Source organism: Oncorhynchus nerka, linkage group LG11 (assembly GCF_034236695.1).
Source record: "Oncorhynchus nerka isolate Pitt River linkage group LG11, Oner_Uvic_2.0, whole genome shotgun sequence".
In the NCBI taxonomy this organism is placed as follows: domain Eukaryota; kingdom Metazoa; phylum Chordata; class Actinopteri; order Salmoniformes; family Salmonidae; genus Oncorhynchus; species Oncorhynchus nerka.
In genome coordinates, this window is record NC_088406.1 from 17,224,289 (window position 1) to 17,245,347 (window position 21,059).

General features: G+C 51.2%; 1 pseudogene; it reads left to right on the forward strand.

The window, feature by feature from the left end:
- The window catches only part of LOC135573864 (mitochondrial disaggregase-like), a 36,861-nt pseudogene extending 22,574 nt beyond the window's left edge, over positions 1-14,287 (forward strand).
- The last annotated feature ends 6,772 nt before the right edge of the window (positions 14,288-21,059 follow it).

Here is a 21,059-nt window from a genome sequence, read left to right on the forward strand (position 1 = left end):
GACTTCATATTCCCACAACCAGGAAGAGACTTCATATTCCCACAACCAGGAAGAGACTTCATATTCCCACAACCAGGAAGATACTTCATATTCCCACAACCAGGAAGAGACTTCATATTCCCACAACCAGGAAGAGACTTCATATTCCCACAACCAGGAAGATACTTCATATTCCCACAACCAGGAAGAGACTTCATATTCACACAACCAGGAAGAGACTTCATATTCCCACAACCAGGAAGGTCATTGGGCTGGGATACATTATCTATCTACTGTAGGTGAGGGCTTGTCTGGATTTTCTACTGTCATCGTTTGGGTCAGCTTCCCAGTCGCTGTCATAAACCGTTTAACCCTGTATTGACTGAGCCTACTTCTCATCTCCCACAATTCAATTCAAGGAGATGTGTCCAGGTTCTCACAGAAACACAGACACATGCAGCATCTGAAGGAAGAAACCTCTCACTGTTCCCAAAAGGCCCCAAAACATTTTTTTGTTGTATCAGAGGAAGTAGTTATCTGACATCATCTTCATATCAATATCCCCATCTACCTCAGTTTTACCTGTTATCATAATTCGTTCTCAATCTCCTCCTTTTCACCTCTCTCACTTTCTCTCTCTCTCTCTCTCTCTCTCTCTCTCTCTCAGGGCCGTCTTACAGATGGGAAGGGGAAGATGATTGAGTGTAAGGACACCATCTTCATCATAACCTTGAGCGTGGCCAGTGACGACATCGCCCAGCATGGAGGCCCAGGAGCTCAGCCGCAGGAAACTGGCCGACAACCTGGGTGACACACACACACACACACACACACTAAACAGTTGTTAATTGCTCCTTTTCTCCAGATGAGGTTCAGAAGAGTGATGTCACCATCTCCAGGCAGTTTAAGGGTGCTGTGATTCGCCCCATACTGAACTTAACTCCCCACCCCCTCGTCCTATACCCAATCACAGCATCTCTGCAGTGAGATGGATTAGTTGAGCCGCTGTTTTGAAAATCTCAAATTGATGAATTCATTGTTTCGCTCCCCAGGCCCATTTCCGGAGAGACGAGTTTCTGGGGCGGATCAATGAGATTGTCTACTTCCTGCCGTTCTGCCCCTCTGAACTGCAGCAGCTTGTCGGCAAAGAGCTCAACTTCTGAGAAGGTGACCGATGGTGTGTGTGGGGATATGTACGGACTGTGTGTGGTTTGTACTCTCCATATGGGTGTTTTTCATTGGCGTGTGTGTTGACTATAGAGACCCACTCAGATCAATAAAAGCTGCTCTGCTCTGATCTGATTGTAGTGTTTAACATCACATAAATATTTAAATATCAATATCACTCTGTTTCCGTCAGCCAACTCCGCCTCAGAAAACTGATAGGCACATGACTCATCAGTGTGTGTCTGATGAATGGTGATAATAGCCGTTCTTATCAAAGTAACTCTGGAGGGATGTAGCTAGCTATGGCACCCCGGGTAGAAGTTGCCCTTAGGCACAGACCTATGATCTGCTCAGCCTTCCTAAATCCTAACCTCAACCATCCAGAGAAAAACACCAAGTTGACCTCAGATCAGTGTCCAGTGGTAACTAATTCCTCCTAATCTGTTGGAGCTAGATGAACCGGATCTGAGAGCCTCCCGAGTGGCGCAGTGGTCTAAGACACTGCATCACAGTGCTAGCTGTGCTGGGTTCGAGTCCAGGCTGTGTTGCAGCCGGCCGCAACTGGGAGACCCATGCGCACAATTGGCCCAGCGTCACCAGGGTTAGGGGAGGGATTGGCCGGCAGGGATGTTCTTGTCCCATCGCGCATTAGATCAATAGGAGTGATCAGAGATGTTTCATACGGGTTAGGAGAGGCTTGCCATGTTAAAGGTGCACTATGCAGAAATCGCTTCGCTATTTCCTGGATGCTAAAATTCGAATAGTTCGACTAATTTCAGTTTATGTGACAAAACAAGCAAGTAGAGTGTAGAGAATCATTGTACCATTTAAACCGCTGTGAAATATATTTTCCATAAACAAAAATGTTGTATTTTCTTTCAGCTGTTTGAAGCTGGTGTACAAAACCGAAAGTAAAAGTAAAGTAAAAGACCCCCAAAGCATAGAAATAGACTTCTTAGACTTGCTTTCAATGAGAATGACAAATCTAGAACTAACATTTCTGAATCCAGGCTAAGCGCATTAGCACAGGATTCTTATTCTTGTTCTTTAACACAGGGAGAAATGTTGTCTGACACCCTATCCCCCTATCCCCAGTCCTCAACTGGCAGCTTCATTAAATAGTACCCACAAAACACCCGTCTCAACATCAACAGTGAAGAGGCGACTCCGGGATGCTGGCCTTCACCATCTCCCGACCTACACGTCTCACCATCTCCCGACCTACACGTCTCACCATCCTCCGACCTACACGTCTCACCATCCTCCGATCTACACGTCTCACCATCTCCCGACCTACACGTCTCACCATCCTCCGACCTACACGTCTCACCATCCTCTGACCTACACATCTCACCATCCTCCGACCTACACATCTCACCATCCTCCGACCTACACATCTCACCATCCTCCGACCTACACATCTCACCATCCTCCGACCTACACGTCTCACCATCCTCCGACCTACACGTCTCACCATCTCCCGACCTACACGTCTCACCATCTCCCGACCTACACGTCTCACCATCCTCCGACCTACACGTCTCACCATCCTCCGACCTACACGTCTCACCATCCTCTGACCTACACGTCTCACCATCCTCCGACCTACACGTCTCACCATCCTCCGACCTACAGTGGCTTGAGAAAGTATTCACCCCCCTTGACATTTTTTCCATTTTGTTGCCTTACAACCTGGAATTAAAATGGATTTTTGTGGGGTTTGTATCATTTGATTTACACAATATCCCTACCACTTTGAAGATGACAAATATGTTTTATTGTGAAACAAACAATAAATAAGACAAAAAAAGAGAAAACTTGAGCGTGCATAACTATTCACCACCCCCCCCCAAAGTCAATACTTTGTAGAGCCACATTTTGCAGCAATTACAGCTGCAAGTCTCTTGGGGTATGTATCTATAAGCACTGAGATTTTTGCCCATTCTTCAATGCAAAACTGCTCCAGCTCCTTCAAGTTGGATGGGTTCCGCTGGTGTACAGCAATCTTTAAGTCATACCACAGATTCTCAATTGGATTGAGGTCTGGGCTTTGACTAGGCCATTCCAAGACATTAAAATGCTTCCCCTTAAACCACTTGAGTGTTGCTTTAGCAGTATTCTTAGGGACATTGTCCTGCTGGAAGGTGAATCTCCGTCCCAGTCTCAAATCTCTGGAAGACTGAAACAGGTTTCCCTCAACAATTTCCCTGTATTTAGCACCACCCATCATTCCTTAAATTCTGACCAGTTTCCCAGTCCCTTCCAATGAAAAACATCCCCACAGCATGATGCTGCCACCACCATGCTTCACTGTGGGGATGGTGTTCTCGAGGTGATGAGAGGTGTTGGGTTTGCACCGGACATAGAGTTTTCCATGATGTCCAAAAAGCTCAAATTTAGTCTCATCTGACCAGAGTACCTTCTTCCATATGTTTGGGGAGTCTCCCACCCAACCTATACGTCTCACCATCACCCCGACCTACGTGTCTCACCATCACCCTGACCTACACGTCTCACCATCACCCCGACCTACATGTCTCACCATCACCCAGACCTACATGTCCTACCATCACCCAGACCTACATGTCTCACCATCACCCCAACCTACACGTCTCACCATCACTCCAACCTACATGTCTCACCATCACCCCAACCTACACGTCTCACCATCACCCCAACCTACATGTCTCACCATCACCCCAACCTACATGTCTCACCATCATCCCAACCTACATGTCTCTCTCCCCTCGTTAGGCAAAGCAGAGGCATGACATCACTCCGCTGTGGGCCTGCTGGCTGGAGGGTACAACCTGCACTATGGAGCCCACTCCTTCAAATATGAGGTACACACACACACACACACACACACACACACACACACACACTGCGGAGCCCTCTTCATCAAGCATGAGGTACACACACATACACACACTGCGGATCCCTCTCCTTCAAACATGAGGTACACACACACACACACACACACACACACTGCGGAGCCCTCTCCATCAAACATGAGGTACACACACTGAATGTATATTTTTCTCTTCAGTCGTTTTCAAAGCATACTAGTGTTTGTCTGCTTCAACTAACACACACACACACACACACACACACACACACACACACACACACACACACACACACTGCGGAGCCCTCTCCATCAAACATGAGGTACACACACTGAATGTATATTTTTCTCTTCAGTCGTTTTCAAAGCATACAATAAGGGTCCATGCAGAGCTCTCCCACTTACTTTACATTTACATTTAAGTCATTTAGCAGACGCTCTTATCCAGAGCGACTTACAAATTGGTGCTTTCACCTTATGACATCCAGTGGAACAGCCACTTTACAATAGTGCATCTAGGTCTTTTAAGGGGGGAGGGGAGAAGGATTACTTTATCCTATCCTAGGTATTCCTTAAAGAGGTGGGGTTTCAGGTGTCTCCGGAAGGTGGTGATTGACTCCGCTGTCCTGGCGTCGTGAGGGAGTTTGTTCCACCATTGGGGGGCCAGAGCAGCGAACAGTTTTGACTGGGCTGAGCGGGAACTGTACTTCCTCAGTGGTAGGGAGGCGAGCAGGCCAGAGGTGGATGAACGCAGTGCCCTTGTTTGGGTGTAGGGCCTGATCAGAGCCTGGAGGTAGTGAGGTGCCGTTCCCCTCACAGCTCCGTAGGCAAGCACCATGGTCTTGTAGCGGATGCGAGCTTCAACTGGAAGCCAGTGGAGAGAGCGGAGGAGCGGGGTGACGTGAGAGAACTTGGGAAGGTTGAACACCAGACGGGCTGCGGCGTTCTGGATGAGTTGTAGGGGTTTAATGGCACAGGCAGGGAGCCCAGCCAACAGCGAGTTGCAGTAATCCAGACGGGAGATGACAAGTGCCTGGATTAGGACCTGCGCCGCTTCCTGTGTGAGGCAGGGTCGTACTCTGCGGATGTTGTAGAGCATGAACCTACAGGAACGGGCCACCGCCTTGATGTTATTTGAGAACGACAGGGTGTTGTCCAGGATCACGCCAAGGTTCTTAGCGCTCTGGGACGAGGACACAATGGAGTTGTCAACCGTGATGGCGAGATCATGGAACGGGCAGTCCTTCCCCGGGAGGAAGAGTAGCTCCGTCTTGCCGAGGTTCAGCTTGAGGTGATGATCCGTCATCCACACTGATATGTCTGCCAGACATGCAGAGATGCGATTCGCCACCTGGTCGTCAGAAGGGGGAAAGGAGAAGATTAATTGTGTGTCGTCTGCATAGCAATGATAGGAGAGACCATGTGAGGTTATGACAGAGCCAAGTGACTTGGTGTATAGCGAGAATAGGAGAGGGCCTAGAACAGAGCCCTGGGGGACACCAGTGGTGAGAGCACGTGGTGAGGAGACGGATTCTCGCCACGCCACCTGGTAGGAGCGACCTGTCAGGTAGGACGCAATCCAAGCGTGGGCCGCGCCGAGAGATGCCCAACTCGGAGAGGGTGGAGAGGAGGATCTGATGGTTCACAGTATCGAAGGCAGCCGATAGGTCTAGAAGGATGAGAGCAGAGGAGAGAGAGTTAGCTTTAGCAGTGCGGAGCGCCTCCGTGATACAGAGAAGAGCAGTCTCAGTTGAATGACTAGTCTTGAAACCTGACTGATTTGGATCAAGAAGGTCATTCTGAGAGAGATAGCGGGAGAGCTGGCCAAGGACGGCACGTTCAAGAGTTTTGGAGAGAAAAGAAAGAAGGGATACTGGTCTGTAGTTGTTGACATCGGAGGGATCGAGTGTAGGTTTTTTCAGAAGGGGTGCAACTCTCGCTCTCTTGAAGACGGGAGGGACGTAGCCAGCGGTCAGGGATGAGTTGATGAGCGAGGTGAGGTAAGGGAGAAGGTCACCGGAGATGGTCTGGAGAAGAGAGGAGGGGATAGGGTCAAGCGGGCAGGTTGTTGGGCGGCCGGCCGTCACAAGACGCGAGATGTCATCTGGAGAGAGAGGGGAGAAAGAGGTCAGAGCACAGGGTAGGGCAGTGTGAGCAGAACCAGCGGTGTCGTTTGACTTAGCAAACGAGGATCGGATGTCGTCGACCTTCTTTTCAAAATGGTTGACGAAGTCATCTGCAGAGAGGGAGGAGGGGGGGGGAGGGAGGAGGATTCAAGAGGGAGGAGAAGGTGGCAAAGAGCTTCCTAGGGTTAGAGGCAGATGCTTGGAATTTAGAGTGGTAGAAAGTGGCTTTAGCAGCAGAGACAGAGGAGGAAAATGTAGAGAGGAGGGAGTGAAAGGATGCCAGGTCCGCAGGGAGGCGAGTTTTCCTCCATTTCCGCTCGGCTGCCCGGAGCCCTGTTCTGTGAGCTCGCAATGAGTCGTCGAGCCACGGAGCGGGAGGGGAGGACCGAGCCGGCCTGGAGGATAGGGGACATAGAGAGTCAAAGGATGCAGAAAGGGAGGAGAGGAGGGTTGAGGAGGCAGAATCAGGAGATAGGTTGGAGAAGGTTTGAGCAGAGGGAAGAGATGATAGGATGGAAGAGGAGAGAGTAGCGGGGGAGAGAGAGCGAAGGTTGGGACGGCGCGATACCATCCGAGTAGGGGCAGTGTGGGAAGTGTTGGATGAGAGCGAGAGGGAAAAGGATACAAGGTAGTGGTCGGAGACTTGGAGGTGAGTTGCAATGAGGTTAGTGGAGGAACAGCATCTAGTAAAGATGAGGTCGAGCGTATTGCCTGCCTTGTGAGTAGGGGGAAGGTGAGAGGGTGAGGTCAAAAGAGGAGAGGAGTGGAAAGAAGGAGGCAGAGAGGAATGAGTCAAAGGTAGATGTGGGGAGGTTAAAGTCGCCCAGAACTGTGAGAGGTGAGCCGTCCTCAGGAAAGGAGCTTATCAAGGCATCAAGCTCATTGATGAACTCTCCGAGGGAACCTGGAGGGCGATAAATGATAAGGATGTTAAGCTTGAAAGGGCTGGTAACTGTGACAGCATGGAATTCAAAGGAGGCGATAGACAGATGGGTAAGGGGAGAAAGAGAGAATGACCACTTGGGAGAGATGAGGATCCCGGTGCCACCACCCCGCTGACCAGAAGCTCTCGGGGTGTGCGAGAGCACGTGGGCGGACGAAGAGAGAGCAGTAGGAGTAGCGGTGTTGTCTGTGGTGATCCATGTTTCCGTCAGAGCCAAGAAGTCGAGGACTGGAGGGAGGCATAGGCTGAGATGAACTCTGCCTTGTTGGCCGCAGATCGGCAGTTCCAGAGGCTACCGGAGACCTGGAACTCCACGTGGGTCGTGCGCGCTGGGACCACCAGATTAGGGTGGCTGCGGCCATGCGGTGTGGAGCGTTTGTATGGTCTGTGCAGAGAGGAGAGAACAGGGATAGACAGACACATTGTTGACAGGCTAGAGAAGAGGCTACGCTAATGCAGAGGAGATTGGAATGACAAGTGGACTACACGTCTCGAATGTTCAGAAAGTTAAGCTTACGTAGCAAGAATCTAATTGACTAAAATGATTAAAATGATAGAGTACTGCTGGGGTAGGCTAGCTGCGTTGTTGACACTACCCTATTCAAGTCGTACCGTTGAGTGTGAAGTTTCTACAGTGCTGCTTATCGGGAGCTAGCTGGCTAGCTAGCAGTGTTGGTTACGTTACGTTGCGTTAGGAGAACGACAATAGCTGGCTAGCTAACCTAGAAAATCGCTCTAGACTACACAATTATCTTTGAAACAAAGACGGCTATGTAGCTAGCTATGTAGCTAGCTACGATCAAACAAATCACACCGTTGGGACTGTAATGAAATGAAATGAAAAAGTGATACTACCTGTGGAGCGACGGAATGCGACCGGAATGCGAAAGTTCTATTCAGTAGACGTTGGCTGGCTATTGGCTAGCTAGGAGTGTCTCCTACGTTAAGGACGACAAAATAGCTGGCTAGCTGACCTCGGTGAATTAAGATAATCACTCTAAGACTACACACTCTAAACTACACAATTATCTTGGATACGAAGACAGCAAAGACAACTATGTAGCTATCTAATACTACACTAATCAAGTCGTTCGGTTGAGTGTGATAGTTACTACAGTGCTACGGTAGCCGGTGAACGTATGCTAGCTGGCTAGCTGCTAGGCAGATAGGAGGGCGACGAAATACGATAATAACGCAATTATCACTCTAAGACTCCACACTCTAAGCTACACAATTATCTTGGATACGAAGACAGCAAAGACAACTATGTAGCTAGCTATGTAGCTAGCTAACACTACACTAATCAAGTCGTGTCTCCTCCTCTGTTTCATTACTGACTACATAAGGAGAGTTAAAGGCCCAGTGCAGTCAGACATGATTTTTCTGTGTTGTATATATATATTTATATTTATATATATATATATATATATATATTTATATATCCACTGAGGTTGGAATAATTCTGTGAAATATTGACAACGATAATAACGTCCTTTTAGTGTAAGAGCTGCTTGACAAATCCGTTTTGGTTGGATGGATTTTTGCCCTCCTTGGTGACGTCACCAGGCGGTATAAGTTAATAGACCAATAACAAAGTTTCAAACCTCCATCCCTCCCACTAGGCTCCTCCAATTAGGCCCCTCACTCAGACCACTCCCAGACAGTCATGGCAAAATTCTTGCATGAGAAGTTGCTCTTTGCTAAGAAGATATGTTGGTTTCTTTTTTACCATTTGAATTGAAAACAATCACAATAAGGTACTTAATTGTTACCCAGAAATGATTTGAGATAAAAACAGCTGTATTAGACCTTCAACAGATAACAATTAGGGTCAAACTGTCAGAAATACTCCGCTTTTCTGAAGAAATCCTAGACTTCTGTATATTATGTCATCTGGTTCATCAGTTGTTTAATCAAATCCAAACACAGGTCGCACTGGTTTTGAGTTGAGCCGTGTGTCAGTATTAGGCCTGACTGGTCTGGTTTGTTGTGTTACCAGGGGGAGTGGGAGGTGGTCATCCAACTGACAGCGGCCTACGAGCAGGAGCTCCTCTCTAAAGGCTGCACCCTCTGTCTGTCTGTCCACACAGAGGACAGGGGCGGGACCGGGGGGCAGGAAGGGGAGGGGCAGGGCATTATCAGTCTGCGTCTGAAGGTAGTTAGGAAGGACAGCACAGCACGGACACTGGATATATACGCCCTCCTCTCAGCCCCGATCACTAACACACAGCACGGATACTGGATATACGCCCTCCTCTCAGCCCCGATCACTAACACACAGCACGGATACTGGATATATACGCCCTCCTCTCAGCCCCGATCACTAACACACAGCACGGATACTGGATATATACGCCCTCTCAGCCCCGATCACTAACACACAGCACGGATACTGGATATATACGCCCTCCTCTCAGCCCCGATCACTAACACACAGCACGGATACTGGATATATACGCCCTCCTCTCAGCCCCGATCACTAACACACAGCACGGATACTGGATATATACGCCCTCCTCTCAGCCCCGATCACTAACACACAGCACGGATACTGGATATATACGCCCTCCTCTCAGCCCCGATCACTAACACACAGCACGGATACTGGATATATACCCCCTCCTCTCAGCCCCGATCACTAACACAGAGCACGGATACTGGATATATACGCCCTCCTCTCAGCCCCGATCACTAACACACAGCACGGATACTGGATATACGCCCTCCTCTCAGCCCCGATCACTAACACACAGCACGGATACTGGATATATACGCCCTCCTCTCAGCCCCGATCACTAACACACAGCACGGATACTGGATATATACGCCCTCCTCTCAGCCCCGATCACTAACACACAGCACGGATACTGGATATATACGCCGTCCTCTCAGCCCCGATCACTAACACACAGCACGGATACTGGATATATACGCCCTCCTTCCAGCCCCGATCACTAACACACAGCACGGATACTGGATATATACCCCCTCCTCTCAGCCCCGATCACTAACACACAGCACGGATACTGGATATATACGCCCTCCTCTCAGCCCCGATCACTAACACACAGCACGGATACTGGATATATACCCCCTCCTCTCAGCCCCGATCACTAACACAGAGCACGGATACTGGATATATACGCCCTCCTCTCAGCCCCGATCACTAACACACAGCACGGATACTGGATATACGCCCTCCTCTCAGCCCCGATCACTAACACACAGCACGGATACTGGATATATACCCCCTCCTCTCAGCCCCGATCACTAACACACAGCACGGATACTGGATATATACGCCCTCCTCTCAGCCCCGATCACTAACACACAGCGCGGATACTGGATATATACGCCCTCCTCTCAGCCCCGATCATTAACACACAGCGCGGATACTGGATATATACGCCCTCCTCTCAGCCCGATCACTAACACACAGCACGGATACTGGATATATACGCCCTCCTCTCAGCCCCGATCACTAACACACAGCGCGGATACTGGATATATACGCCCTCCTCTCAGCCCCGATCACTAACACACAGCACGGATACTGGATATATACGCCCTCCTCTCAGCCCCGATCACTAACACACAGCACGGACACTGGATATATACGCCCTCCTCTCAGCCCCGATCACTAACACACGGCACGGATACTGGATATATACGCCCTCCTCTCAGCCCCGATCACTAACACACAGCGGGATACTGGATATATACGCCTCCTCTCAGCCCCGATCACTAACACACAGCGCGGATACTGGATATATACGCCCTCCTCTCAGCCCCGATCACTAACACACAGCACGGATACTGGATATATACTCCCTCCTCTCAGCCCCGATCACTAACACACAGCACGGATACTGGATATACACCCTCCTCTCAGCCCCGATCACTAACACACAGCAGGGATACTGGATATATACGCCCTCCTCTCAGCCCCGATCACTAACACACGGCACGGATACTGGATATATACGCCCTCCTCTCAGCCCCGATCACTAACACACAGCACGGATACTGGATATATACGCCCTCCTCTCAGCCCCGATCACGAACACAGAGCACGGATACTGGATATATACGCCCTCCTCTCAGCCCCGATCACTAACACACAGCACGGATACTGGTTATACGCCCTCCTCTCAGCCCCGATCACTAACACACAGCACGGATACTGGATATATACTCCCTCCTCTCAGCCCCGATCACTAACACACAGCACGGATACTGGATATACACCCTCCTCTCAGCCCCGATCACTAACACACAGCACGGATACTGGATATATACGCCCTCCTCTCAGCCCCGATCACTAACACACGGCACGGATACTGGATATATACGCCCTCCTCTCAGCCCCGATCACTAACACAAGGCACGGATACTGGATATATACGCCCTCCTCTCAGCCCCGATCACTAACACACAGCGCGGATACTGGATATATACGCCCTCCTCTCAGCCCCGATCATTAACACACAGCGCGGATACTGGATATATACGCCCTCCTCTCAGCCCGATCACTAACACACAGCACGGATACTGGATATATACGCCCTCCTCTCAGCCCCGATCACTAACACACAGCGCGGATACTGGATATATACGCCCTCCTCTCAGCCCCGATCACTAACACACAGCACGGATACTGGATATATACGCCCTCCTCTCAGCCCCGATCACTAACACACAGCACGGACACTGGATATATACGCCCTCCTCTCAGCCCCGATCACTAACAAACGGCACGGATACTGGATATATACGCCCTCCTCTCAGCCCCGATCACTAACACACAGCGCGGATACTGGATATATACGCCCTCCTCTCAGCCCCGATCACTAACACACAGCACGGATACTGGATATATACTCCCTCCTCTCAGCCCCGATCACTAACACACAGCACGGATACTGGATATACACCCTCCTCTCAGCCCCGATCACTAACACACAGCACGGATACTGGATATATACGCCCTCCTCTCAGCCCCGATCACTAACACACGGCACGGATACTGGATATATACGCCCTCCTCTCAGCCCCGATCACTAACACACAGCACGGATACTGGATATATACGCCCTCCTCTCAGCCCCGATCACTAACACAAGGCACGGATACTGGAAATATACGCCCTCCTCTCAGCCCCGATCACTAACACACGGCACGGATACTGGATATATACGCCCTCCTCTCAGCCCCGATCACTAACACAAGGCACGGATACTGGATATATACGCCCTCCTCTCAGCCCCGATCACTAACACAAGGCACGGATACTGGATATATACGCCCTCCTCTCAGCCCCGATCACTAACACACAGCACGGATACTGGATATACACCCTCCTCTCAGCCCCGATCACTAACACACAGCACGGATACTGGATATATACGCCCTCCTCTCAGCCCCGATCACTAACACACAGCACGGATACTGGATATACACCCTCCTCTCAGCCCCGATCACTAACACACGGCACGGATACTGGATATATACGCCCTCCTCTCAGCCCCGATCACTAACACACGGCACGGATACTGGATTTATACGCCCTCCTCTCAGCCCCGATCACTAACACACAGCACGGATACTGGATATATACGCCCTCCTCTCAGCCCCGATCACTAACACACAGCACGGATACTGGATATATGCGCCCTCCTCTCAGCCCCGATCACTAACACACAGCACGGATACTGGATATATACGCCCTCCTCTCAGCCCCGATCACTAACACACAGCACGGATACTGGATATATACGCCCTCCTCTCAGCCCCGATCACTAACACAAGGCACGGATACTGGATATATACGCCCTCCTCTCAGCCCCGATCACTAACACAAGGCACGGATACTGGATATATACGCCCTCCTCTCAGCCCCGATCACTAACACACAGCACGGATACTGGATATATACCCCCTCCTCTCAGCCCCGATCACTAACACACAGCACGGATACTGGATATATGCGCCCTCCTCTCAGCCCGATCACTAACACACAGCACGGATACTGGATATATACGCCCTCCTCTCAGCCCCGATCACTAACACACAGCACGGATACTGGATATATACGCCCTCCTCTCAGCCCCGATCACTAACACAAGGCACGGATACTGGATATATACGCCCTCCTCTCAGCCCCGATCACTAACACAAGGCACGGATACTGGATATATACGCCCTCCTCTCAGCCCCGATCACTAACACACAGCACGGATACTGGATATATACCCCCTCCTCTCAGCCCCGATCACTAACACAGAGCACGGATACTGGATATATACCCCCTCCTCTCAGCCCCGATCACTAACACAGAGCACGGATACTGGATATATACGCCCTCCTCTCAGCCCCGATCACTAACACACAGCACGGATACTGGATATACGCCCTCCTCTCAGCCCCGATCACAAACACACAGCACGGATACTGGATATATACGCCCTCCTCTCAGCCCGATCACAAACACACAGCACGGATACTGGATATATACACCCTCCTCTCAGCCCCGATCACAAACACACAGCACGGATACTGGATATATACACCCTCCTCTCAGCCCGATCACTAACACACAGCACGGATACTGGATATATACGCCCTCCTCTCAGCCCTGATCACTAACACACAGCACGGATACTGGATATATACGCCTTCCTCTCAGCCCAGATCACTAACACACAGCACGGATACTGGATATATACGCCCTCCTCTCAGCCCCGATCACAAACACACAGCACGGATACTGGATATATACACCCTCCTCTCAGCCCGATCACTAACACACAGCACGGATACTGGATATATACGCCCTCCTCTCAGCCCGATCACTAACACACAGCACGGATACTGGATATATACACCCTCCTCTGAGCCCGATCACTAACACACAGCACGGATACTGGATATATACGCCCTCCTCTCAGCCCGATCACTAACACACAGCACGGATACTGGATATATACCCCCTCCTCTCAGCCCCGATCACTAACACACAGCACGGATACTGGATATATACCCCCTCCTCTCAGCCCCGATCCCTAACACACAGCACGGATACTGGATATATACCCCCTCCTCTCAGCCCCGATCACTAACACACAGCACGGATACTGGATATATACGCCCTCCTCTCAGCCCCGATCACTAACACACAGCACGGATACTGGACATATACGCCCTCCTCTCAGCCCCGATCACTAACACACAGCACGGATACTGTATATATACGCCCTCCTCTCAGCCCCGATCACTAACACACAGCACGGATACTGGATATATACGCCCTCCTCTCAGCCCCGATCACTAACACACAGCGCGGATACTGGATATATACGCCCTCCTCTCAGCCCCGATCACTAACACACAGCGCGGATACTGGATATATACGCCCTCCTCTCAGCCCGATCACTAACACACAGCACGGATACTGGATATATACGCCCTCCTCTCAGCCCCGATCACTAACACACAGCGCGGATACTGGATATATACGCCCTCCTCTCAGCCCCGATCACTAACACACAGCGCGGATACTGGATATATACGCCCTCCTCTCAGCCCAGATCACTAACACACAGCGCGGATACTGGATGTATACGCCCTCCTCTCAGCCCCGATCACTAACACACAGCACGGATACTGGATATACACCCTCCTCTCAGCCCCGATCACTAACACACAGCACGGATACTGGATATATACGCCCTCCTCTCAGCCCTGATCACTAACACACAGCACGGATACTGGATATATACGCCCTCCTCTCAGCCCCGATCACTAACACACAGCACGGATACTGGATATATACGCCCTCCTCTCAGCCCCGATCACTAACACACAGCACAGATACTGGATATATACGCCCTCCTCTCAGCCCCGATCACTAACACACGGCACGGATACTGGATATATACGCCCTCCTCTCAGCCCCGATCACTAACACAAGGCACGGATACTGGATATATACGCCCTCCTCTCAGCCCCGATCACTAACACACAGCACGGATACTGGACATATACGCCCTCCTCTCAGCCCCGATCACTAACACACAGCACGGATACTGTATATATACGCCCTCCTCTCAGCCCCGATCACTAACACACAGCACGGATACTGGATATATACGCCCTCCTCTCAGCCCCGATCACTAACACACAGCGTGATACTGGATATATACGCCCCTCCTCTCAGCCCCGATCACTAACACACAGCGGATACTGGATATATACGCCCTCCTCTCAGCCCGATCACTAACACACAGCACGGATACTGGATATATACGCCCTCCTCTCAGCCCCGATCACTAACACACAGCGCGGATACTGGATATATACGCCCTCCTCTCAGCCCCGATCACTAACACACAGCGCGGATACTGGATATATACGCCCTCCTCTCAGCCCCGATCACTAACACACAGCGCGGATACTGGATGTATACGCCCTCCTCTCAGCCCCGATCACTAACACACAGCGCGGATACTGGATATATACGCCCTCCTCTCCCGATCACTAACACACAGCGCGGATACTGGATATATACGCCCTCCTCTCAGCCCCGATCACTAACACACAGCGCGGATACTGGATGTATACGCCCTCCTCTCAGCCCCGATCACTAACACACAGCACGGATACTGGATATACACCCTCCTCTCAGCCCCGATCACTAACACACAGCACGGATACTGGATATATACGCCCTCCTCTCAGCCCTGATCACTAACACACAGCACGGATACTGGATATATACGCCCTCCTCTCAGCCCCGATCACTAACACACAGCACGGATACTGGATATATACGCCCTCCTCTCAGCCCCGATCACTAACACACGGCACGGATACTGGATATATACGCCCTCCTCTCAGCCCGATCACTAACACACAGCACGGATACTGGATATATACGCCCTCCTCTCAGCCCCGATCACTAACACACAGCACGGATACTGGATATATACCCCCTCCTCTCAGCCCCGATCACTAACACACAGCGCGGATACTGGATATATACGCCCTCCTCTCAGCCCCGATCACTAACACACAGCGCGGATACTGGATATATACGCCCTCCTCTCAGCCCCGATCACTAACACACAGCGCGGATACTGGATATATACGCCCTCCTCTCAGCCCCGATCACTAACACACAGCGCGGATACTGGATGTATACGCCCTCCTCTCAGCCCCGATCACTAACACACAGCACGGATACTGGATATACACCCTCCTCTCAGCCCCGATCACTAACACACAGCACGGATACTGGATATATACGCCCTCCTCTCAGCCCTGATCACTAACACACAGCACGGATACTGGATATATACGCCCTCCTCTCAGCCCCGATCACTAACACACAGCACGGATACTGGATATATACGCCCTCCTCTCAGCCCCGATCACTAACACACGGCACGGATACTGGATATATACGCCCTCCTCTCAGCCCGATCACTAACACACAGCACGGATACTGGATATATACGCCCTCCTCTCAGCCCCGATCACTAACACACAGCACGGATACTGGATATATACCCCCTCCTCTCAGCCCCGATCACTAACACACAGCGATACTGGATATATACGCCCTCCTCTCAGCCCGATCACTAACACACAGCGCGGATACTGGATATATACGCCCTCCTCTCAGCCCCGATCACTAACACACAGCGGGATACTGGATATATACGCCCTCCTCTCAGCCCGATCACTAACACACAGCACGGATACTGGATATATACGCCCTCCTCTCAGCCCCGATCACTAACACACAGCGCGGATACTGGATATATACGCCCTCCTCTCAGCCCCGATCACTAACACACAGCGCGGATACTGGATGTATACGCCCTCCTCTCAGCCCCGATCACTAACACACAGCACGGATACTGGATATACACCCTCCTCTCAGCCCCGATCACTAACACACAGCACGGATACTGGATATATACGCCTCCTCTCAGCACTGATCACTAACACACAGCACGGATACTGGATATATACGCCCTCCTCTCAGCCCCGATCACTAACACACAGCACGGATACTGGATATATACGCACTCCTCTCAGCCCCGATCACTAACACACAGCACAGATACTGGATATATACGCCCTCCTCTCAGCCCCGATCACTAACACAAGGCACGGATACTGGATATATACGCCCTCCTCTCAGCCCCGATCACTAACACACAGCACGGATACTGGACATATACGCCCTTCTCTCAGCCCCGATCACTAACACACAGCACGGATACTGTATATATACGCCCTCCTCTCAGCCCCGATCACTAACACACAGCACGGATACTGGATATATACGCCCTCCTCTCAGCCCCGATCACTAACACACAGCGGATACTGGATATATACGCCCTCCTCTCAGCCCCGATCACTAACACACAGCGCGGATACTGGATATATACGCCCTCCTCTCAGCCCGATCACTAACACACAGCACGGATACTGGATATATACGCCCTCCTCTCAGCCCCGATCACTAACACACAGCGCGGATACTGGATATATACGCCCTCCTCTCAGCCCCGATCACTAACACACAGCGCGGATACTGGATATATACGCCCTCCTCTCAGCCCCGATCACTAACACACAGCGCGGATACTGGATGTATACGCCCTCCTCTCAGCCCCGATCACTAACACACAGCACGGATACTGGATATACACCCTCCTCTCAGCCCCGATCACTAACACACAGCACGGATACTGGATATATACGCCCTCCTCTCAGCCCTGATCACTAACACACAGCACGGATACTGGATATATACGCCCTCCTCTCAGCCCCGATCACTAACACACAGCACGGATACTGGATATATACGTCCTCCTCTCAGCCCCGATCACTAACACACAGCACAGATACTGGATATATATGCCCTCCTCTCAGCCCCGATCACTAACACACGGCACGGATACTGGATATATACGCCCTCCTCTCAGCCCCGATCACTAACACACGCCACGGATACTGGATATATACGCCCTCCTCTCAGCCCCGATCACTAACACACAGCGCGGATACTGGATATATACGCCCTCCTCTCAGCCCCGATCACTAACACACAGCGCGGATACTGGATATATACGCCCTCCTCTCAGCCCCGATCACTAACACACAGCACGGATGCTGGATATATACGCCCTCTTTTCAGCCCCGATCACTAACACACAGCACGGATACTGGATATATACGCCCTCCTTTCAGCCCCGATCACTAACACACAGCACGGATACTGGATATATAACCCCTCCTCTCAGCCCCGATCACTAACACACAGCACGGATACTGGATATATACGCCCTCCTCTCAGCCCCGATCACTAACACACAGCACGGATACTGGATATATACCCCCTCCTCTCAGCCCCGATCACTAACACACAGCACGGATACTGGATATATACGCCCTCCTCTCAGCCCCGATCACTAACACACAGCGCGGATACTGGATATATACGCCCTCCTCTCAGCCCGATCACTAACACACAGCACGGATACTGGATATATACGCCCCTCTCAGCCCTCACTAACACACGATACTGGATATATACTAACACACACACAGCGGATACTGGATATATACGCCCTCCTCTCAGCCCCGATCACTAACACAGCGGGATACTGGATGTATACGCCCTCCTCTCAGCCCCGATCACTAACACACAGCACGGATACTGGATATACACCCTCCTCTCAGCCCGATCACTAACACACAGCACGGATACTGGATATATACGCCCTCCTCTCAGCCCTGATCACTAACACACAGCACGGATACTGGATATATACGCCCTCCTCTCAGCCCCGATCACTAACACACAGCACGGATACTGGATATATACGTCCTCCTCTCAGCCCCGATCACTAACACACAGCACGGATACTGGATATATACGCCCTCCTCTCAGCCCCGATCACTAACACACGGCACGGATACTGGATATATACGCCCTCCTCTCAGCCCCGATCACTAACACACGCCACGGATACTGGATATATACGCCCTCCTCTCAGCCCCGATCACTAACACACAGCGCGGATACTGGATATATACGCCCTCCTCTCAGCCCCGATCACTAACACACAGCGCGGATACTGGATATATACGCCCTCCTCTCAGCCCGATCACTAACACACAGCACGGATACTGGATATATACGCCCTCCTCTCAGCCCCGATCACTAACACACAGCGCGGATACTGGATATATACGCCCTCCTCTCAGCCCCGATCACTAACACACAGCGCGGATACTGGATATATACGCCCTCCTCTCAGCCCCGATCACTAACACACAGCGCGGATACTGGATGTATACGCCCTCCTCTCAGCCCCGATCACTAACACACAGCACGGATACTGGATATACACCCTCCTCTCAGCCCCGATCACTAACACACAGCACGGATACTGGATATATACCCCCTCCTCTCAGCCCCGATCACTAACACAGAGCACGGATACTGGATATATACGCCCTCCTCTCAGCCCCGATCACTAACACACAGCACGGATGCTGGATATATACGCCCTCTTTTCAGCCCCGATCACTAACACACAGCACGGATACTGGATATATACGCCCTCCTTTCAGCCCCGATCACTAACACACAGCACGGATACTGGATATATAACCCCTCCTCTCAGCCCCGATCACTAACACACAGCACGGATACTGGATATATACGCCCTCCTCTCAGCCCCGATCACTAACACACAGCACGGATACTGGATATATACCCCCTCCTCTCAGCCCCGATCACTAACACACAGCACGGATACTGGATATATACGCCCTCCTCTCAGCCCCGATCACTAACACACAGCACGGATACTGGATATATACGCCCTCCTCTCAGCCCCGATCACTAACACAAGGCACGGATACTGGATATATACGCCCTCCTCTCAGCCCCGATCACTAACACACAGCACGGATACTGGATATATACGCCCTCCTCTCAGCCCCGATCACTAACACACAGCGCGGATACTGGATATATACGCCCTCCTCTCAGCCCGATCACTAACACACAGCGGGATACTGGATATATACACCCTCCTCTCAGCCCGATCACTAACACACAGCACGGATACTGGATATATACGCCCTCCTCTCAGCCCCGATCACTAACACACAGCGGGATAGTGGATATATACGCCCTCCTCTCAGCCCCGATCACTAACACACAGCGCGGATACTGGATATATACGCCTCCTCTCAGCCCCGATCACTAACACACAGCGGATACTGGATATATACGCCCTCCTCTCAGCCCCGATCACTAACACACAGCGGGATACTGGATATACACCCTCCTCTCAGCCCGATCACTAACACACAGCACGGATACTGGATATATACGCCCTCCTCTCAGCCCGATCACTAACACACAGCGCGGATACTGGATATATACGCCTCCTCTCAGCCCGATCACTAACACACAGCACGGATACTGGATATATACTCCCTCCTCTCAGCCCCGATCACTAACACACAGCACGGATACTGGATATACACCCTCCTCTCAGCCCGATCACTAACACACAGCACGGATACTGGATATATACGCCCTCCTCTCAGCCCCCGATCACTAACACACAGCACGGATACTGGATATACACCCTCCTCTCAGCCCCGATCACTAACACACAGCACGGATACTGGATATATACGCCCTCCTCTCAGCCCCGATCACTAACACACAGCACGGATACTGGATATATACGCCCTCCTCTCAGCCCCGATCACTAACACACAGCACGGATACTGGATATATACGCCCTCCTCTCAGCCCCGATCACTAACACAAGGCACGGATACTGGATATATACGCCCTCCTCTCAGCCCCGATCACTAACGCACAGCACGGATACTGGATATATACGCCCTCCTCTCAGCCCCGATCACTAACACACAGCGCGGATACTGGATATAT